The sequence below is a fragment of the Artemia sp. Qi Xiang Cuo genome, chromosome 21 (genome assembly GCF_049724085.1).
Source record: "Artemia sp. Qi Xiang Cuo chromosome 21, ASM4972408v1, whole genome shotgun sequence".
In the NCBI taxonomy this organism is placed as follows: domain Eukaryota; kingdom Metazoa; phylum Arthropoda; class Branchiopoda; order Anostraca; family Artemiidae; genus Artemia; species Artemia sp. Qi Xiang Cuo.
The window spans coordinates 48,366,929-48,390,519 of NC_142814.1; the positions used below are offsets into that span (position 1 = coordinate 48,366,929).

At 34.6% G+C, this 23,591-nt stretch overlaps 1 protein-coding gene across 5 annotated transcripts in view; it reads left to right on the plus strand.

Moving 5' to 3' along the window:
• The first annotated feature begins 1,898 nt into the window (after positions 1 to 1,898).
• Positions 1,899 to 23,591, plus strand: part of LOC148939651 (uncharacterized) — a 128,047-nt gene continuing 106,354 nt past the window's right edge. For 4 of the 5 annotated variants that reach the window (XM_089107050.1, XM_089107053.1, XM_089107052.1 and 1 more), the window contains exon 1: positions 1,899 to 1,951. The gene's annotated coding sequence lies outside the window, so the exon portion shown is untranslated. Of the gene's footprint in view, positions 1,952 to 14,439; positions 14,460 to 23,591 lie in introns of those variants that run through there. The other variant, XM_089107051.1, reaches the window with a different exon arrangement.

A 23,591-nucleotide genomic window follows, 5' to 3' on the forward strand; every position in this document is an offset into this window, starting at 1 on the left:
GTCTCCTACCTCAGCCTCCCCCTCTCCTACTGTTTACGCTAAGGTTTTCTCCTTTATGCCAAGTACGCCGCCCCCACCCCAAAGAATTTAATAAGGTAAAGTTTTGTATGGGAATAACACATAGTAAATCTATTATAATTATCCAATTATAAGGTTAAAATACATACTCCGTGATAGATGCAAAATTGCTTTGGCACATAAATCCTATTAAGATCAAATCCAAACAGTCGTGATCCCTTTGTGTCAGCAACTGAAATGGTCTAAACCCCCTTATTGGAGCTATTTATAAATCCATTCATTGTTGTCAATCGCTGTCCACAAGTTATGCAAGCTATCTATTGTTCATATATAAGGTTTTTATCAAAGAGGTAATCGTATAGACTTTGAAAAAAGTCTCATTCGATTTAAATCGAAAGTTCTAGATCCGGCTTTTAAAGTCAAGAATAATCGAACAGTAAGCACCCCCCCCCCCCATGCCATAAAAAATTTAAACTTTCTGCAATCAAAAACGAACAAAAATTATTTAAAAAAAACTTCACGAAAAATAAGATTTTAAAAGAAAATTAAAGGCCGTTTTAAAATTAAGCTATGCAAATATAAATACATGTGTAAATTAAAACTTAAAACGACCAGAAATTACTAGTAAAAAATGAATGAAACAGAAAACGAACAGAAATTAAATAAACAATCATAGCAAAAAACATACAATAAGTAATAGTATAAATGAATAAATAGATCTTAAAGCGAGTAATGCTTAGATTAAATCTGAAAATCAAGCTTAAAATGAAAAAAATATTTTGCTATTAAAGTATAAATGAAACTCAAAACAAACAGAAATTAAATAAACAATCAATGCGAACAAACATACAATATATATTGATAAAAATGAATAGATAAATCTTAAAACGAGTGAAACTTAAATTGAATAAGCAAATCAAGTTTGAATCGAATAAAAATAACTACAAACAAAAGTTTGGGTATCGCTTCACTGCAGAAGCCTAGAACCTACTGCGTCATTGGCGCTTTACTGAAAACGAATTATATGACAAATGTTTTCTTTTGTACTTAATATTGAAAATAAATATTAAAATTACAGTAAAATTTTGAATTGATGAGCTTTCAGCATTTAATATAATTATACATCAAATATTGAGTTTAATTTATTAGTTCTTTCCAAGATTGTTCAAGACAAATATAATTTCACTACAAACAAAATTTGGGTGCTGCCCCCTTCTTTTACTGTAAAGACCTAAAACCTACTGTGCCATTGGTGCTTCACTGAAAACGAATTACTCGTATACTACAAATTTTATTCTTTTCCAGTTCTTACAGCATTGAAAATGAAAATAAAATTACATTGAAAAAAAATTTTGAACTGATGGATCTTTCAACAGTTAATATCATTATATATATAATATTCAATTTGATTTTGTTTATACTTTCCGAGACTGTTCAAGACTCATGTAGTTTTCAGTAAGGCTGGCGCTTTACTGAATGACGCAGCAGGTTTTAGGCTTCTGCAGTGAAGCGATACCCAAACTCTTGTTTGTAGTTATTTTTATTCGATTCAAACTTTATTTGCGTATTCAATTTAAGTTTCACTTGGTTTAAGATTTAGTTATTCATTTACATTGTTACTTGTTGTATGTTTTTTGCTATAATTGTTTATTTAATTTCTGTTCGTTTTGGGGTTCATTTATTCTTAAATAGTAATTTCTGGTCGTTTTGAGTTTGAATTTTAACAGGTATTTGTATCTCCTGAGCTTAAGTTTAAAATGGGCTTTTCTTTGAAAAACTTATTTTTCGGAAAGTTTTTTTTTTTAATTAATCACTAAAAGCGTCACCTCATTGGGAATTTCGGCACTTTAGTCCTAAAAAGTTGGCAGTTCTGTATGTATGTTTCATTGGAGAAGCGGAATATAGCTTTCTATTTACCTTTAAAAATCCGAAGGTAATTCAAAATATTCTTTCAGATATTACTAGAAAAATAGTTGAACCAAAACTGCAGTTTCAAAGGTGTTACCAACATGTAAAGCTTCTGAGCCTGGTAAATCAAATGAATAGGTTCAGACAGTCTGTCCTACCTTTGGGCTAAATTAGGGTCATGGTAGGCTAGCCTAGTTGTAAGTTTTTATTTTCTTTTATTATTTGCTGAGGCAAACCATGGGAAGTTTGGTAAAATTCTACTTTAGTTACTTTTACCTATCTTGGAAAGGGGTGAGGTTACAAAAATGAAACTTTCAAGAATGGGTCTACAGGCTAAAATATGTCCTGGGAAGGTATTTTGCATTACTTATCTCCTCTCCTTCTCCCTCTAGAGGATCCTGAAATTTGCCTACATGACAGGTCTATACCTATTGAAATTTTGACAAAACAGAATTTTACCTTAATTTTCTGTTAGGCTAACATTTTTTTTCTCTGGCTTTAGTTGTGAAAATGCAATTCCTGTTATTTGAGTAGTATTTTAAGCCATATCAATGGTAATTTTCAAAATTAAGGAAATGTTTTTGCATATCTGTAAAACTCTATTTATCAGGATTGAGCTGGAAAGGGGTGAGGTTACAAAAATGAAACTTTCAAGAATGGGTCTACAGGCTAAAATATGTCCTGGGAAGGTATTTTGCATTACTTATCTCCTCTCCTTCTCCCTCTAGAGGATCCTGAAATTTGCCTACATGACAGGTCTATAACTATTAAAATTTTGACAAAACAGAATTTTACCTTAATTTTCAGTTAGGCTATCATTTTTTTTCTCTGGCTTATTTGTGAAAATGCAATTCCTGTTATTTGAGTAGAATTTTAAGCCATATCAATGGTAATTTTCAAAATTAAGGAAATGTTTTTGCATATCTGTAAAACTCTATTTATCAGGATTGAGCAAAGTTGTGAAGCTGAAAACAATTTTGTTGGACTTCATTTTGAGCAGAAGATCTATATTACAAGTTTTCACTTTTATAACACACATTTTAAGGGACATCATAGAGGTCTCTAATACATTTTGTTGCCCTCCTCTGGACTGATTCTAGAGCTGCTTGGTCTGTCTTATTGATTAATATACCCAATATTAATATACCCAATCCTTCTCAATTCCTCTTTGGTTACAAGATGTGAGGGTTTTAGTTTTACATAATTTTGCTCAATTGGATACTGGCTTTTACCTTAGGCTATCTAAATTCTGGTTTAAAATGTTTTAGTCTAGGTTTACCACAATTTTAGGTTTTCAATATATTTTTCATATCCTTTTGTTTTTTAAATTGTATGTTAAGTATTAGGGTTAAAGACCTGTTCTTGGCAAAAACCACTTCTCTTTGGTATTCTGAATAAATAGAGATAGGTTTTAGGACTGCCCCCTATTTTACTAGCCTACAGCAGGATGCAATGTGAGTGTTGTCACACAACCTTCACCTTTTATCCACCTTCCTAATGAAATTTTCACAAATAATTTGTCATCATAAATTTGGAATGTGGTCTCTGTTTTGACAAGCAGTTAAAAAGAAAATTATGTTTAATATTTGTGATTTATTGAACAAATATTAAACCTATAAGGATATGTACATCAAAATGAGATAATTGATATTTCCAAAAAGAGGTCCTTCTAGGTAAGTCAATAAACAAATAATTCAAAGTGTTTGATCTTGAATAATTTTAATAATAACCATATTGATGGATAGCTTAGAATTTTATCTATTCATTAATGTATACAATTCCTGTATGTTACAAGATGTGAGGGTTTGAATTTTACATAAATTTGCTCAATTGCTTACTGATTTGTTACCCTAGTCTACAGACTATAAAATTCTGAAAACAACTTTAAAAACTCTAAAGTGTATGGTTAAACCTATATAATTTCCAACAGGCTAGTGCCTTATTCTACCATCCCCCCCTTTAATGTGCAAATATATAGCCCAATTGAATGTTGCAGCAGCACATACACAGTCCCTGATATCCTGCACAATAGTCAACCAGCTACTGATCCTGAGCTGAAATTTGAAATTTTCAACTAATAATTTATTTATTTATTGGTACCAAAATACAGTAAGCTTTAACAAGCTTGTTGCACTAAACAATTATAAAAAAGTCTATGACAATGTTGATGACCAGTAACTAAAACATTCAGTAAACATACACACTGAAAACATAATAACTGAAACATACAGTAGCATACCAAAATAACTGAAACATATCTAATAATAATTGAAACATACCAAAAAGTAAGCCTACAAAATGACTGAAAAACATACTGGTCACAAATCAGCTAATACAAAAGTAAAAATATTCTCAAAATGGATTGTGATAAGACCTAGTATAGAAATCTGTAGAGATTAAACTACTTTTGAAAGACTGGACCATGGTACTTGCAACTATTACAGATGGAAGTGAATTCCCACTCTTTCATACTTGGCTAGACAAAGAGTTTTGGCCTAATCTTTTCTGTGAACATTGTGGGTAAATTTTGTGTTGGTGTTGACAGGTACTACTTTATTCTGAAAAAGTGAGATAGAGTGGTATTATCAATAATTCTAACAATGCAGAATGTATTTATTAGATCAGCTCTATCACATCAGAACTGAAGACTAGGCAACTGTAGTCTCTGCATTCTCTGGTGTTAAGGTAGATAACTCAGGTAAGGAATGAGTTTGGTGGCCCTACATTGCACTCTCTCAACCCTTTCACTGTCGCTCTCTCTTATTAAGGGGATACCATACTCATGAGCAACACTCAAGTATTGGATGTACAGTGGATACATAAGTGAAATCAATGAACAAAGATTAAACTTAGAAAATTTACACTTTAAACATAGTAATTGGTAATTTGCCTTATGGGTGATATCCAATACATGTTTATCAATAATTTGTATCTTTTTTTTCTCTAATTCCAGTATTGTTTTTCCCTCACCTCCTATGTATGATGTGTCACATAATATATAAACTATTCTGATTAATTATGACAGCTCTTAAGGAACTTATATCCCTCAAAATGAATAAATATGCTGGTGCAGACTGCATTCATCCTTGTATCCTCAATGAATGTCAAACAGTTTTGTGTCAACCTCTTTTCTTACTGTTCTTCTTATCATTAAATCTTTCCATACTACCTCTGGATTGGAAAACAGCCTGTATCATTCCAATATCTAAGAAAGGTAGAAAGGACCTTGCTGAAAATTACTGACCTATTAGCATGATATCAGCAGCTGTTAAGGCTCTTGAAAAAATAATCAATTCTCTAGCTATTAGACATCTTGAAGCAAATAATCTCTTGTACAGCTCACAGCATGGCTTTCATTCTGGAAGATATATTGATACCAATCTCCTTGAATCATATGACCATATCACTATGATTTGTGATACAGGGGTTCCTGCTGACATGATTTTGATTGACTTTTCTAAAGCTTCTGACAAAGATTGTCACAAGTAACTTGCAATCAAATTACATGCTGTCAAGCTTGGAGAGATGCCCCTGCTCTTGATCCTTGATTTTGTTTATATGCATTCTCAATATGTTCAGTTATTTGATGACTCTGGCAGCTGTATTCTTTCTTTATCTAAGTATTTTTTGAGTGGAGTTTTTCATGGAAGTGCTTTGGGTCCTACACTTTTTAATATCTTCATCAATGATGCTTCTTCCACCCTACCGTAGTTCCTCCAGTGCCTCTGGAGGCACACAGGGCATTGGTGAGTAGCCTTGAATCTCCCCTCATGTGAGCTGCTGCATATATGTCTTCCTACTCTGGGATGAGACTCATCTGGAGGGCTCTTCTGTCACATTCAAATGTCCTATGTAGTGTGTTCCACTGTCAACAGTAAACTAATGCTCTATGCTGACAACCTGAAACTCATTAGCACAGTCTTTGCCTGTTAAGATCATGCCCATCTACACAATAATCTTGGACTGCCTTTTCAATGGGCTGAGCCTTGGCTTCCTAAATTTAATGTTTTCAAGTGCCATGTCATTCACTTTGGCAAAATGAACCTTGTTGCTCTTATTTTTTCTAATTTTTTCTAGTTTATAGTTATTTTTTCTTTCTAATTTATTTTTTCTTATTTTTTAATAATAAGTAAGAGCTTGGAATCACAATTGATATTAAATCAAAGTTCAGCACTCATGCTTAGAATTCTGCTGCTGGTGCTAGTTCAACCATGGAGCTGATAAAGCATACTCTTTCCACTTGTCCCCTAAAGTCATCAGTCTTCTGTATAAGGGACTTGTGCACCCTAAGCTTAAAGTTGGAATATCTCTAGCCTCTCCTTATTTTAAAAAAGACATAAAAATGTTGGAAGATGTATAGATATATATGGCATCAAAGTGATATCTGGAGTTTGGGAACTTTCCTACCCTTCAAGACTAGCAAAGCTCAACCTCCCAACACTTATATACTGGAGAAAGAGAGGTGATGCCATTTTAACCTATAAGTTACTGAGGGCAAATACACTCCCAGCATGATTTCTCACTGTTGGTCCTAACTCAAGAACTAGAGGTCATCAGCTGAAACTTATTGAGCAGCCTACCCTATCCAGAGTCCAAATTCAATTCTTTTCCTCAAGAATCATCATCAGTTGGAATAAACTCTCCAACGAAACTGTTACTGCTGAATCTGTGGACATCTTCATACAAAGACTAGATGCTGAGTGGTCCTCCATGGAGTGTAAACTCAACTGGGAAGCTATGGAATAGCATATTTCACCTGGTCACTAAAGAATCCTGAATACAACTGAAATTACCAACTCTGGAGCTCTATAAGGAAAAATCCTTAAATTGCTCCAAGCTGCAATTTAAGGTAAGGTGATTCATAAAATTTCCTATTTTCTGAATTTGTTGTTGTTGGTTCTTTGCTGTTAAATATATTTCAACAAATCCTGAAATTCCAAATTACAAGATCCTAGAGAGAAACATTGAACAGCGAACTGGAAGGGGAATTCTCTGCTATTACAGACAGGACATCCAAGCTACCCCAGTAAGTCCCAGAGGAAATGAACTATCCCAAGAAAGTATCTGGTTAAATATAACAACAGCTGATAGATTAAATATCAAACTAGGAATCTACTAAAGAAGTCCCAATAGCAGTGTTGAAAATGACTCGCACTTGCTTGCAGAAATTACTGAGATTTGCAGTGATAATTTATCAAATGTAGTCATTGTGGGCAATTTCAACCTACCAAATATCAACTGGACTAGACAGCACATGCACTCGCACAACCCAACATCACCCAAGGCAAAATTCTTATAAGTGGTGAATAACTCATCTGAACCAATTGATCTTAGAGCCCACCCAAACCAGAGGTACAGATAGACCAAGTATATTGGATCTACTACTGACAAACGATTCAGAACTGATAGAGGACATCTGCCTACTAGCACCAGTGGGAAAGTCTGATCACTGTATAGTAGGCTTCCAGGTTTTGGCTAATGGCAGAAAAGACAAAAAAACACCAAGAAAAAATTACAACAGAGCAGACTTCGCTGCAATGCGCAATGACCTCAGCACAGTGGATTGGGGAAAAGAGTTAAGTTTGACTGAAAACTGTAAGGAAATGTACTCCAAATTCCTCTCTGTCATGTCTCAGGTTGAGGAGAAATATGTACCAGTTGCCAAACATTATAAAAGACCAACCCTACCACATGCTGTTTTGGACCTCATAAAAAAAAAGCAAACCTGTTGGAAAAATTATGTAGCTGACCAGTTGAGCCCTCTCAAAGCAAGAGCCTACCGAATGCTATGAAATAAGGGGAGGCGACAAACCAGGCCAGCAGCTAGCATGGAAGAGCAAAACCTTGCAGAATCTATCAAGACAAACCCCAGAATGTTTTGGAACCACATAAATTCTAAACGCATTGCAAAGTCTGACATTCCAAGCTTAAAAAACCCTACAACTGGACTCCTGATTGAAAGATCTGTAGAAAAAGAAGATTTACTAAACACGTATTACACTACCGTCTTCACCCAGGAACCTATTCAGTCATCACTACCAACCCTGCAAACCATAGTCTCTGACCAAACACCCAGGATCAAGATAGACCCACAGGTGGTCCTGAAGAAACTCAAAGAGCTAGGGATAAGCAAATCGCCAGGTCTGGACAGACTTCATCCCAGAGTGGTAAAAGAAACCGCAGATCTAATTGCAGAGCCTCTACTGATGATTTTTCAAAAATCCTTACAGTCGAATGAACTCCCAAGTATCTAAAAAAAGGCAACGGTGATGCTATTGCAAAAAAAGAGACACCACCAAGACCCTCTACATTACCGCCTGATTAGTCTAACCTGCATCGCTAGCAAAATACTGGAATCAATCACGTGTGACCATATCCTTGAGCACATGAGCAAAAGAAAGATAATCACTAGCAAGCAATTTGGGTTCTTGAAGAAAAGGTTTGTAGAGTCACAGCTTCTTATGGCGGTGGAAAACTGGAAAATGCATGCAGATAAGGGTTATCAAGTCGATGTCATTTACATAGACCTTAAAAAGTCCTTTGACAAAGTACCTCATCGTCGCCTCTTATACAAACTCCGCAACCTTGGTCTAGGAGCCACAGTTGATTGGATTGAACAGTTTCTTATTGGAAGGTCTCAAACAGTATCAGTAGACGGAGTTTCGAGCACACTTGAAGTAGAGGTAATCAGCGGTGTTCCCCAGGGCTCGGTCCTTGGCCCTCTCTTATTTAACCTGTATCTCAATGATCTAGTAGAAGGTATCAACTATGAGATTCTACTGTACGCAGACGACACCAAGCTGTATAAAGTAATTAAAACAGCTGCCGATGCACAATCTCTGCAAGAGGACCTTGACAAGCTCAATAGTTGGATGTCCAACTGGCTGATGGAAATCAATATTGACAAAAGCCACAAGCTAATGATAGGGAAACCTACTATCCACTATAAATATAGATTAGGAGACTTACCAATCACATCCTGCCAGGAGGAGCGCGACTTGAGAGTTGTCATTGACAGCAACCTCGACTTCCAGGCCCACTACAACAGCATTATTGGGAAAGCAAATCGTGTTGCAGGAGTTTTAAGGCGCAACTTCACTTTTGGAAATGATAAGCCTTCTCTACAAAGCTTTGGTACGGCCAATCCTTGAATATGGTCATTGCACTACACGTCCCTTTTACAACAAAGACATTGAAGATCTTGAAAAAGTTCAAAGACAAATAACAAAGTTCTGTCCAACTTTGAGAAATTTATCCTACAAAGATAGGCTCCGAAAGCTCGAACTCCCTTCACTAGCTTATCGACTGCACCGAGGAGACCTCATTGAGGTATACAAGCTTTGCTACGCCGCCTACGAAAACATCCAGGCTACCAATGTTCTCAGCTTCAGCCACACAAACCTTCGTGGTCACAACCTCAAGCTTCAAGAGGAGAGGTTCCAAAAGGACATCGGCTGTTGGGCGTTCAAGAACCACAACACAACACTGGAACAAGCTCCCCTTTGAAGTCATCAATGCCAGCTCATTAAACTCGTTCAAGCAGGAACTGGACAAATACTATGGTGAAAGTGCCTACAATTTTTTTCAATTTAAAAGATTTTTGTAGAGGCCCTGTGGCCTATTTGTTTTGCATTATATTATTATTATGCAGGCATAGAAGGATAGCTCCGTGTGGTACACCTGCCAATGACAACTCCAAAGTTTGAGTGAAGACTCTGGGGTGTTCCAATGTGGATCCCACCCCTTCTGCTCTTATTCCCTGTTTGCAGCATTCTTAAACCACATTGGCCTGCCATAATATAAAAAAAGGAAATGATCAAAAATGGGGTTTTTAAGGCCAAACAAGAATACTGAATAAACAAACAAAGCAAATATTTTGAGAGGACAACTGCCTCTCTTCTTCAGCACAAAACAAAATATTATATTCAAGGTAAGTGCCAAAGAAAAAAAAACAACAAAAACAAACACAGAAAGTCAATGTGAAAAGAACCAAAAAACCAATGAAAAAATCAAAAAATTAAAAGATGAATAAAAGTCAATAAAAGCTAAAAATTATATGAATTAAAACACAAAAACAAACATAGAAAGTCAATTTGACAAGAACCAAAAAACCAATGAAAAAATTAAAAATTTAAAAGATGAATAAAATTCAATAGAAGCCAAAAATTATATGAATTAAAACCAAATACCCAACAGCCATAAAAGCAAGTCATTTGTCAATATCTGCAATTTGCACAAAATCTAAAAAATTATGAATTGCCATTGACAGATACTAGTGAACAGCAGTATCCATCAATGTGTTCACTGGCATCCATTGATGGCAGTTCATAATTTTTTGAATTTTGTGCAAATTGTGGATATTGGTGAATGACTTGCTTTTAAATTGTTTGATATTTGGTTTTAATTCATATACGGTAATTTTTTACTTTTATTGAACTTAACTCATCATTTAATTTTTTTGTTTATTTTATTGGTTTTTTGGTCCTTTTCACATTGACTTTCTGTGTTTTTTTTTTTTTTTTTTTTTATTTGGCACTTTCCTTGAATATATTATTTCGTTTTGTGCTAAAGAAGAGAGGTGGTTGTCTTCTCAAAATATTCACTTTGTTTGTTTATTCAGTATGCTTGTTTGGCCATAAAACCCCAATTTTGATCATTTCCTTTTCTTATATTTTGCACCATGCTTAAAACAACTCCAGGATTTAAGATTGGATGGTTTGATTGCTTGAGGAGTTCCAAAACAGGGCAACATAGTCTAAATTAGAACTGGTAATGTTTTCTGCAGTTGATAGTTTGTAGGGTAATTATCTGGGGGTTTCTCTTGGTTCTCTGGTTGGGGTTAACAGGAAGAAGGCTGAGGCAAGCCTCTCAATTTTTGGCTTATTGGTAGCTTGCTGCTGGACACTCAATGATTGTTATATTAAACAAGTTACATAATCAAGAAACAGAAAAATGCATAAGAAATTTGTAATTTAGGTTATATATTTTCACCTTAGGGGGTGGGATGAGGGGTCATGTAAAGTTAAGTGCTGTTAGGAATGATATAAATAAGTATTAGGGTGAACTTGGGTAAATCCAACACAGGAGTAACTCCAACACCCTTGTCTTCTTTGGCTCAGTTATGACAGATGTCTTTGGTTCTGTATTCTGTCTTCTTCCTTTAGCTTGGCTACTTCACAACAGTGTTCAATATTTATGCCATTTTCAATTCCTTTTGTAATAAAGCAATTTCAGAATTTTGAGTAGGGCATTTTTGTTGGCCACAAGGTAGGCAGCATGGGGTGTCAGACTTACCCCAGAAAACCCCAATTTGGGGGTAAATCCAACATGTCAGACTTGCCCCATACAGGGTGAATTCTGACAAGGAGGGTCAGGCTTACCCTCTGCATACAAGTGGCTTGATTTTGGCAATTCGAGCCTAGATTTCAGTGTATTTGTCAACTATTTACAATGTTAACATTATATAATATAGGACTACATAATTTACAACATGCTAATTGATGAAACAGTTTGTGGTAACAAACTGCACATAAGGAGCAACTGAAACTCTAAAAAAAGGATTTTAATATCAATAGATATATCAAAAGAATTGGCTTTTTATGCTGATTTCAAATATATAAATTTCATTAAGTTTAGCCTTACCCATCAAAGGTTACAAGCATGAGAAAATTTTCTTGATTTTCAAAATCAGGAAAAGGCCCTAAAAGTCAAGTGATCTCAACGAAAAGGAGGAAACAGCCCCTAAAAGTCAAGTGATCTTAATGAAAATCACACCATCAGATTCAGTGTATCAGAGAACCCTACTGTTAAGGTTTCAAGCTCCTATCTGCAAAAAAGCGGAATTTTCTATTTTTTGCCAGAAGAAAGATGATGGATGTGTTGGTTTGTGTTTTTTTTTTCAGGGGCAATCATATAAATCCAGGGGTCCTAGAATATTGGGAGGTGGCTCATTCGAACGGAAACTGAAAGTTCTATAGCCCTTTTTAAGTGACCAAAAAAATTAGAGGGCAACTAGGCCTCCTCTCATGCCCCTTTTTCCCCAAAATCATCCAATCAAAATTTTTAGATAGCCTTTTTTTCATCATAGTTGAAAGACCCAACAAATATGCCTTTGGGTATAACATGACCCCCCCCCCTCCACGCAGCCCCAGGGGAAAGGTGTTTATGTTATAAAATTTGCCCATTGTCTGCAAATATAATTTGTTATTGGGATGTAGGAATACATTTTTGGGCGGGGGGGGGGGGGACAAATTTCATGTTGGGGATTTTTCCATGGGTGGATTTTTCATGGGAAGGGAAGTTTCCTGGGAGTGAACATATCAGAGGAAATTATATACTGGGAGAATGTGCTAGAATTCTTATACAAAATTCTTTTTAGATGTCCTGCTTTCTCTTTTCTGTCTCAATTTTACACATAGAGTGGTTAAGAGTAATTGTCCAGTGTAGATTTTCACTGGGATGGAATTTTCTAGAGGATATTTCCATGGGGAGGGGTTTTTCCATGGATATGGGGCCTGATTTCCGCGCGTTATTTAAAAAAATGATCAGAAATTAAATAAAAAAACAAGTTTTTTCAACTGAAAGTATGGAGCAATATTAAAACTTAAAACAAACAGAAATTATTACATATATAAAGAGGGTTGCCCCCTCCTCAACAACTTACTCTTTATGCTAAAGTTCCAATTTTGTCCCAATTCTTTAATAATGACTCCTGATACACAAGGGCCATTTAATTAGAACAAGAAGACACTTTTTTTAAAAGTACTAAAAAACTTTAGCATAAAGAGTGAAGTGTTGAGGAGACAACCCCCTTTATGTATGTAATAATTTCCATTTGTTTTAAGTTTTAATGCTGCTCCTTACTTTCAGTTGAAAAAACTTGTTTTTTTTATTTAATTGGACAAAGAAGCAAAGAGATTTCCCCAACTCTCCTGCTGATAATCTCAGAAAACCTCTGGAACTGCCTAATTATGTTAAGCAGAGTATGGCAAATTTTCTGAAGGTCATGGAAAAGGGGGGCATGGCACTTATCAAACAATAGTTCCTAGATGAAGTGAAAAAATATATAAGTGAGAACAAAATCAGTGCTCATTTCACAAAGAATTGGCCAGGTGTCAACTGTTGGTTTGGGTGTAAGAAAAGAAACAGCATGTCACTTAAGGAACCTGAGCAACTTGAAAACCCTGAGGGCTGTGCAATAAGCAGACGCTTTCGTCATTCCAGGATTTTTTGACCTGCTACAAAAAAACAGAAAAAGAGCCGTTTTTCTAACGAGAAAAATGTTGTCTTACGAGTCGGACAAACATTTCGGGATTATCCAGGGCCGTTGACTCCCCCCCCCCCCAAATGTTTGTCCACTCGTGAAAACGCAACAAAAAATGAATATAAACAAATTATTGATGTGTTTTTTAAGGTTTTTTTTCTCTCCCCCGAAAAAAAATCCTGGTATACGGATACAGCCCTATGCATCCTGGATACGGCCCTGGTTTCTGCTTTCAGTGTAGGAATTCCTTATTGAAATGGTAAACTTGGACTCTTGAGTAAAAGGTTAATTCCGTTCCTTAGTACTATTTACTATTAAATTAGTTTTAAGTTGTTATATTTATTCATTTTTATTATAAAATTAATTTAAGTAGTATCAGAGGACCTGGACTCTGGTACTATTTAACTATTGCAGCTTAGGTCGCTTTCCTCAGTTCTCATCAACAGTTCAAATCATTCACTTCTTAGGATAAAATTATTTTTTTATTTGTAAGCAGTTCATTTATTTGATACTTATTTGAATTTATTTGATTTATTTGAACAATTTCCTGTCATGAGAAAGTAATATCCTTCGAATATAAAAGTTTTAAGGTAGGCTTGAACTTTTCCGTAATAATAATAATAATATGCAAAAAGAAGAAACAATAAATGACTTGACTTGGCAAGGTTGTAACGTACCGCTTGTGAATCAGCACTTCCCTCGGCTGCATATTTTTCAAAAATTTGGACAGCTTGGACAGTCAAACTAGGGACTCCAGTCTGACCTAAATCCAGTAAATCCATCCATGCTAATCTTTGTTTCGCCTTTATATTTCCAAGACCAGCTGCTTCCTTCAAATCATCTAGTGCTGCATTTTGAATTGGTCGCGAATATCCTAATCTCTTCACTGCTGATTTATATAAGTTTTCATCTTAGACAAACCAGTATGTTGGTACAACTCAGACAAAACTTGTTTTTTTTCATGTTTTTTCATGAATTTATTAATATTTGTTCATTTATTTTTTCCCACAATCACTTCATGTTAAAGAAGGGGTGGTAAAATTAGCTTTGGGTGGGGCTTAGTCAAATGGAAAACAAAAGTTCCAGTGCTCTTTTCTAAGATTTAGCCTGTTTTTTAACCAATTGCTACCAAATCAGTTGTTACTGACTACATTGTCTAAAAGAAATTCTTATTCTAGTTTAATGGCCCTTGCGTTTCACCAGTTGTTTTGGAAGAATCTTCAGCTAATTACAGAATTAGCTCTAAGGCAGAGACGATAAAAAGGTGGAGGTAGAAATCAATATATTATCTTCAGGGCTGTATCCAAGACCTTTTTTTTTGGGGGGGGGCTTTGAAACAGGCACGGTCACCTGATTCAGAATCTAACTCTCAAAGAGAGGAGCTCGATTTGCAAGCCAATCTTGTTGATAACAGTCTCAAAGACTGTGAAAGTGACTGAATCTTTCGCTCTTATGATCCAGTGCTTAGGTAATCAAAGTCATCAAAGTGTTACAAACCTCATTTTTTATTGTACTCTGTACTTTTATAAGTAAATAAAAAATAACATATACATGGTATGAGAAATGTGGCTGTACATAGCCTTTTCAAATGTGCAAGATTACATATCTTTTGGTTTAAATATAGAAAAAATGACTAATATGATTTTGCTCCCAAATAACAGTATATTTTATTTATTTTTTTAATTTTTGTATTCATTTTCAGAGGCAATTCTGTAGCATTGCCCATAGTAAGGGCCATACAGCTCCAATGTTTTATTTTTTTCCCCAGAGGCACTTCATATGGAAGGGGGTGTCGTAAAAACTTCAAAAGGGGCTCATTCAATTTTAAATCGAGAGTTCCAGTGCCCTTTTTAAGAGCCAAAAGTGATCAGAGGGCAACTGCCCCCCCCCATGCCCTTTTTTCCCAAATGTATCCGATAAAAATTTTTAGATAGCCATTTTGTTTAAAATAGTTCAAAGATCATATAACAAAAACTCTGGTGTCAACACAACCCCTAAGGGCCTGGGGACATGCATTGTAAATTATGCCCTGGAGGCATATATGGTTCTTATGGAAGGAATGCTCATATAAACTGCAGAGAGGGCTCATTTGATTGAAAATTGAAAGTTCTAGTTCACATTTTAAGAGTCAAAAGATATCAGAGTGTAACCAGTCCCCCCCCCCCCCATTCCACGCTCTTTTTTCCCAGATGCATCCAATAAAAATCTTGAGATAGCCGTTTTGTTTAAAATAGTTCAAAGATTATATATCAAAAGCTCCAGTGTCAACACAACCCCCCAGGGCCCAGGGCAGGCATTGTAAGTTATGCCCTGGGGGCCTATATGGTTCTTATGGAAGAATGCTTGTATAAACTTCAAAGAGTGCTCATTTGATTGGAAATTGAAAGTTCTCGTTCACTTTCTAAGAGTCAAAAGAGATTGGAGGGCAACTAGCACCCCACTCCCTCCACGCCTTTTTTTTACTCAAACTCATCCGATAGGAACTTTGAGATAGCAATTCTCAAAAAAATAGTTCAAAGACTATATAACTAAAACTGGGATCGACACAGCCCCCCAGGGCCCGAGGGCAGTCATTGTAAGTTATGGCCTGGGGGAATATATGGTTCTTATTAAAGGGATGCTTGTAAAAACTTCAGAGAAGGCTCATTTGATTGGAAATTGAAAGTTGTAGTTCAGTTTTTGAGAGTCAAAAGAGATTGGAGGGCAACTAGCCCCCCCCCCATACATCCCTTTTCCCCAAATGCATCCAATACAAATTTTGAGATAACCATTCTGTTAAAAATTGTTCAAATGTCAGATAACAAAAACACAGTTGTTGACACAATCCCCCAGGGCCTGGGGACAGGCATTGTAAGTTATGCCCTGGGTCATATATGTGTCTTGTGTATGTAAATAGTTTTCACATATACTAAAAACTGTATGTTTCTTGAGCAGCTTTGGAAAATTATAATTAAAATCAAATTGAATATTTGATATATAATGATATTAATTGTTTAAAGATCCATCAGTTCAAGATTTTATTTCACTGTAACTTTATTTGCGTTTTCAATGGTGTACAAACTGGAAAAGAAAATATTTGTAACATAATCTGTTTTCAGTGAAGCGCCAATGACGCAGTTGGCTTTAGGTTTTTAGAGTTAAGGAACGGGACAATTTTAGGGGTCTTGAACAATTTTAGAAAGAACTGATAAATTTAACTGAATATTTGATATATAATGATATTAATTGCTGAAATCTTATCAGTTCAAAACTTTACTCTAATTTTAATGTTTATTTTCAGTATTAAGTACAAAAGAAAATATTTGTTATCCAATTCGTTTTCAGTAAAGCGCCAACGACGAAGTTGGTTTTATACTTTTACAGTGAGAGAATGAGGTGATGCGTAAATTTTTGTTTGTAGTGATTTTTGTTTGTTTCAAGCTTGATTTGCATATTCAATTTAAGTTTCACTTGTTTGAGACTTATTTATTCATTTAAATTAGTATCTAGTGTATGTTTGTTTGCGTTGATTCTTTATTTAATTTCTGTTTGTTTTGGGTTTCATTTATACTTCAATAGAATTTTTTTTTCGTTTTAAGCTTGATTTGCATATTCAATTTCAGCATTACTCACTTTAAGATTTATTTATTCATTTATTTTATTACCTGTTGTATGTTTTTTTTTTGCCATGATTGTTTATTTAATTTTTGTTCGTTTTGGGTTTCATTTATTCTTTAATAGTAATTTCTGGTCGTTTTGATTTGGAATTTTAACAGGCATTTGTATCTGCTGATTTTAAGTTTTAAAATGGCCTTTACTTTTTTTTGGAAAACTTCCTTTTTCGGAAAGTTTTTTTTTAATGAATTTTGTACAAAATATATATCTGAAATCAGGCACTGTCCAATTGCTGAGGTATTACCTTATGCACAAGATTACCAGAGGGATAAACTAGACAGTTAATTAAATTGATAAACTACATGAAGGGGCATTAGATTTTGGGCAATTAGAAGGGGCATTAGATAAACTACATGAAGGGGCATTTAGCCCAGGAAAAGCAGAATCATTAAAAAATTTCATTAAAAGTTGTAGGTGATGCTTAAAAAGAAATGCTCAACTAGTCTTGTAGCTACGGGGCAACTCCAAAACACCAATTTTACCCTTTTATTTCCTAGAGACTGCCTTATTTTACCTTACCAATTTTACCTTATTTTACTAATTTTACTAACCAATTTTTATTTTAACGTAATTTTACAACACTAGCTGGAAGACAGCAGACCTTTTATATAACTGATTTAAAGATGTTTTCCTGCCTCAAGTGAAAAAAAAGCACTTCTTATTCTAGATGGCCATGGCTCCCATTTATTCTTGACACTTGGGAAGCTCATGTCAGAAAAGAATGCTCATTCATCCCATGTATTGCAGCCCCTTGAGAGGGTTATTTTCAAAGGGCTGAAATCATCCTATGAGCAGAAGCTCACGAAATGGCAATGAGCACACCCAGTTGACGTCTTACCAAAAGAAGGACTCGTAAAAATTTTATGGCAGACCCGGGGGACTTACCTTACCCCTTCATTGATTAAAAAATCATTTTAAATGTCAGAAATTTACAATTCCGCTATTCCAGCACATATCAACTGCAAAATGATTGACAAGGCAAAGTTTGATCCAGCCAATTTAAAGCAATACGATTGAGACAAAGACACCAAAGACATGGAATTTAACAAGAGTAACAACCACAGTGAATGCTGCAACTAATCAAATTATTCTTTCAATTTCGGTGAGTCCAAAAAATATTCATGCATATGAGAAACCTTTTGAAGAACTTCTCTTGGACTCAACCTTTTGCCCTTCTCTTGATGCCTCAGCACTCTGGAGATCTGGTAGGCAGAGAATTGCTCAGGAAGCCAAAGTAATCACATCTGTATAGGCTTTGAGAGGGCTTGAACAAATAAGGAAAGAGAAAAAAGAAAGCTTGAGAACAAAAAAAAAGAATGTGCTCCAGCCAAAATTGAAAAAGAAAAAGAAAGATGATCTTTCCAGTGAAGCCTCTGATGTTTCACTGGGTTCCAAAACTGACCAGGTGGACATCTGTTATACTGTTGGCAGTGAGAATCAAGAAGAGGAGGAAAAGAAAATACAAATACAGCTAAATGAGTACTATGCTGTAGCATACAATAGCATAGCAAACATAATCAACAAGGCTTGTGTGTTGGAAGAGTGCCTGATTTTCCTTGTTTGCATAAAATATCTTTGCTGTTGGAGCCTAGCCAACTATTAATATGACTAGCCCCAAATAGATGAAATTGACAAAGTTGAAGAATACATCTTTGCCAACCCATTGGAGTTTTCTGGAGCTGGCCCCTTCACTCTACCATCATTTCAAATTTATCAGGTTATCAAGAAGTACAAGAAGCACAAGAAGGAGCAAGAGTAGCACACCTGTACAAGAAGCACACTAGGACCTGCAAGTAATCAAAAGTTTGCTTTCTTGACTCCCTCTCAGACTCATTGAAATTGCTTTTTTAAATAAAATCCCTTTTTTCAACTAAAAATAAAAAAAAAACTTTTTTTTTCTATGATACCAATTGTAATTACAATTTTTCCCTATCATTTGAGGTATAGTGTAAATTTTTTGGTATTTACAATAAAAATTTGAAAAAATGCCATTCTCAGATACTTCTTCTATGCATAGGGTAAGACCAAAACTATTGGAATTACCCCACAGAAAGCAGAAAACCTGTGTTCTGCCATGGTACATAATAACTATTAACAAGAGTTTTTGTTTTGCTTGGTATTTCTGTACATAGAAGTATCCTCTATAGTGTCTTAGGGTGACATAATTTTTTATCTCTGCAAGCATAAGATTTACTTTAGGTTGTCAGATTTACACCAGACTAGGGGGTAAGTTTTACCTCCTTGAGATGGGTTACTTTGGTGCAGTAACTCATGGAAACAACAAACTTGTGAACTTTCTGAATTGTGAAGAATATCACTAGTATGACCAAGAGTAACAAAAATAGTTTTTATTGTACCAGCAACTCCAAAACAATTTTGGGACCAAATTAAGCTAAAAAAAAAAAAAAAATCAATAACAGGTCGGACTTACCCAAGTTCACCCAATTAAGATTTTCAAAGTTGTTTTCAGAATGTTTGCTGTTCCCTTTTGAGTGGGCCTAGCTGTATAATACAGTTATTCTATGGTGAATTTATAGATGATTACATTACTTACGTTGAGACAAAGTGATTAAGCTACATGAAGCGTTTTTATTCTCTTACCCTAAATAAGCCTAAATTGAATTACACTTGTCATCTGCTTTCTGTTAGCAAGAAACTGCATTGTCTAATCTATAATATAATAAAGGCCTGTTGCACAGAGTTTAGACTTTACTCTCCTAAAATATACTAGGTCAATGGCTTATGCTTAGTGCAGTAATATCATGTCAAGTGAAGATACATTATCAATAAGTTTTATGACATTCATATGCATCAATAAGGTTGGCATCAACTAATTGATAAGGGCAAATGCCATATTGGTTAGGTGATAATAGTTTGTCAACACTTATGTGTTTTGCAATGGCTAAATTTATTATGCCTTCCAGGAGCTATAATTTACTCCTGAACTTACCTGCATTATAAAATCTTTGTTAAAAGTGGTTTCAAGACTTCTTGATTTGTGAAAACCTCTGTCTAAGTGAGTTCAATAGAATTGCTAGATTAATTTTTAATTAAAACTTGTGAATAACAATGGAACTAAACTTGATAGTTTGATTTATAGAAACAAGTTACATAATTCTAAAACAACATAATTTTTTACAACATAAAAAATTATGTTGACATAACAACATAAAAACAACATAAATTTTTACAACATTTTTTTTTTTCAACATAATTCTAAAACAAGAATTATGTTGTTTTAGTGTTTTCTTTTTTTCTAAATATCTATATCTGAGGCCATCAGCAGTGTGGTGGGGTGGATGCATTTGTGAGTGAAGCAAATATTATATTTGGTAAGAGCATAAAATGTGCTTCAAGTAGTATGCTTACCCTGTATAATTAGAGAGAGTTAAACTAGCCCCCCCCACACTTTTTTTTCGCAAACCCTGTCCGCCACAAATTTTGAGATAGCCAGTGTTTTCGAAATTGTTCAAAAATTAGATAACAAAAACGCCCCTCAGAGCCCGGGGGATAGATGTTGTAAGTATTGACCTGGGGGCGTATACGCTTCTTAAGAAAGGATGCTCGTATAAACTTCGGAGAGGGCTCATTTGATTGGAAATGAAGTGTTTTAGTTCAATATTTAAGAGTCAGAAGATATCCGAGTGCAAATAGCCCCCCCCCCACACACACACTCTTTTTTCCTCATTTTCATCCGATAAATTTTTTATAATAGCCATTTCATTAGAAATAGCCAGATGGTAAAGATAGGCAAGTTCCTGAACTAACGGGACCCGTCAGGGTTCAGAGGCGGGTTGAATGTGTAATTCTCAAGGGGTTTCCCTAATCCGAAGTGATCAGAAGCTCGTATAAACTTTTGATAGGGCTCATTTGATTTGAAATTGAAAGCTCTTGTTCACTTTTTAAGAGTCAAAAGAGATCAGAGGGCAACTAGCCCCCCTCCTCCACGCCCTAAATGAATCAGATAAAAATTTAGAGATAGACATTTTGTTTAAAATAGTTCAAAGTTCTGATAACAAAATACTCCGGTGTCGACACAGGGCCCGGGGGTAGGCGTTGTAAGTTATGCCCTGGGGGCATATATGGTTGTTATGGAAGGGATGCTTGTATAAAATTCCTAGAGGGCTCATTTGATTGGAAATTGAAATTTGTAATTCACTTTTTAAGATTCAAAAGTCATTGGGGGGCAGCTAGCCTCCCCCCACACTCCATTTATTTTTTTCCCAGAGGCACTTCATATAGAAGGGGTTGTCGTATAAACTTCAAAGGGGGCTCATTCGATTGGAAATCGATAGTTCTAGTGCCCTTTTTAAGAGTCAAGAGTGATCAGAGGACAACTGCCCCCCCCAAGCCTTTTTTTCCAGATACATCTGATAAAAAATTTGAGGTAGCCATTTTGTTAAAAATAGTTCAAAGATTGTATAACGAAAACTCCTTTACTTATGGTCATTTCGTTAAAAATAGTTCAAAGATCAGATAAAAAAAATTCCTGTGTCGACACAACCCCCCCCCCCAGGGCTGGGGCAGGCGTTTTAAGTATTGGTTTTGGAGCAGATATGGTTCTTTTGGAAGGAATGATCGTATAAACTTCAGAGAAGGTTCATTTCAATGGACATTAAAAGATCAGAGGGCAACTAGTTCCTCCCGCCTTCCACGCCTTTGGGTGTTGGATGGATAGACCCATCCGATAAAAATTTCAGGTGACCGTTTTGTTAAAAATAGTTCAACCATCACAAATTAAAACTCCAGGGTCGACACACACCCCCAGGGCCCAGGGATAGGCGTTGTAAGTTATACTCTTGGGATATATACGGTTCTTGTAGAAGGGATACTCGTATTAACTTCAAAGAGGGCTAATTGGATTGGAAATTGAAACTTCTAGTTCACTTTTTAAGAGTCAAAAGAGACCAAAGCTTAATCTAGTCCCCCAACGCCCTTTTTCCCCAAACCCATCCGATAAAAATTCTGAGATAGAAATTTTATTAAAAATAGTTCAAACATCAGATAATAAACACTCCGAGGTTGTCACAAACCCATTTTTTCACTTTGATATTGTTACTTTGATATCAGTTTTGATACTTTGATGAGTATTTGATTTTTTTTTAAGTTTGATTTTGAAATAAGGAATTTTAAAAAACTTTATATTTTTTTGCAATCAAAACCGAACAAAAACTGATTAAAAAAAACTTTCCGAAAAATAAGCTTTTCAAAGAAAAGTTAAGGCCATTTTAAACTTAAGCTCAGCAGATACAAATACCTTTCAAAATTCAAACTCAAAACGACCAGAAATTACTATTAAAGAATAAGTGAATCCCAAAACGAACCGAAATTAAATAAACAATCTTAGCAAAAACATACAACAAGTAATAATATAAATGAATAAATAGATCTCTAAGCGAGTAATGCTTAGATTGAATATGAATATCAAGCTTGAAACGAAAAAAAATATTTTCTTATTGAAGTATAAATGAAAATTAAAACGAACAGAAATTAAATAAACAATCAATGCAAACAAACATACAATAGATATTAATGTTAATTAATAAATAAATCTTAAAACGAGTGAAATTTAAATTGAATATGCAAATCAAGTTTGAAAGGAACAAAAATCACAACAAACAAGAGTTTGGGTATGACCTCCTTCTTTCACTGTAAAAGTCTAAAACCTACTGAGTCATTGGCACTTTACTGAAAACTATATGTGTCTTGAACAGTCCTGGAAAGTATTAACAACATCAAATTGAATATTTGATGCATAATGATGTTAATTATTGAAATATTCATCAGTTCAAGAATTTATTTCACTGTAATTGCATTTTTATTTTCAATACTGTAAGAACTGGAAAATAAAATATTTGTAATGTAATCCGTTTTCAGTTAAGCGCCAATGACGCAGTAGGCTTTTGGTTTTATTTACAGTTAGGAAAGGAGCAGTATCAAAACACTTGTTTGCAAGGAACTATATTCGTCTTTAACAACTTTAAAAAAGGCTAATAAATTAAACTGAATATTTGATGTATAATTATATTAATTGTTGAAAGCTCATCAGTTCAAAATGTTACTGTAATTTTAATGATTATTTTCAATATCAAGTACAAAAGAAAATATTTGTCATAAAATTGGTTTTCAGTAAAGCGCCAATGACGCAGTAGGTGTTGACTTTTACAGTGAGAGAAGGAGGTCATACCCAAACTCTTGTTTGTTGTGATTTTTGTTTGTTTCAAACTTGATTTGCATATTCAATTTCAGTTTCAATCGTTTTAAGATTTATTTATTAATTTATATTAATATCTATTGCATGTTTGTTTGCATTGATTGTTTATTTAATTTCTGTTCGTTTTAAGTTTCATTTATACTTCAATAGGAAAATGTTTTTTTTTTCATTTTAAGCTTGATATTCATATTCAATCTAAGCACTACTCGCCTATAAGATCTATTTATTCATTTATATTATTACTTGTTGTATGTTTTTGCTATGATTGTTTATTTAATTTCTGTTCGTTTTGGGTTTCATTTATTCTTTAATAGTAATTTCTGGTCGTTTTGAGTTTGAATTTTAAAAAGTATTTGTATCTTCTGAGCTTAATTTTAAAATGGCCTTTACTTTTCTTTGAAAAGCTTTTTTTAGGAAAGTTTTTTTTTAATTAATTACATTCAAATAGGCAATGGTCAATTGTTTAATTTTTTGTATTACAATGTCTGCAAATAGGGGAAGAGGGAGTTGAGCCACTTGAATTAGGAAACTGAT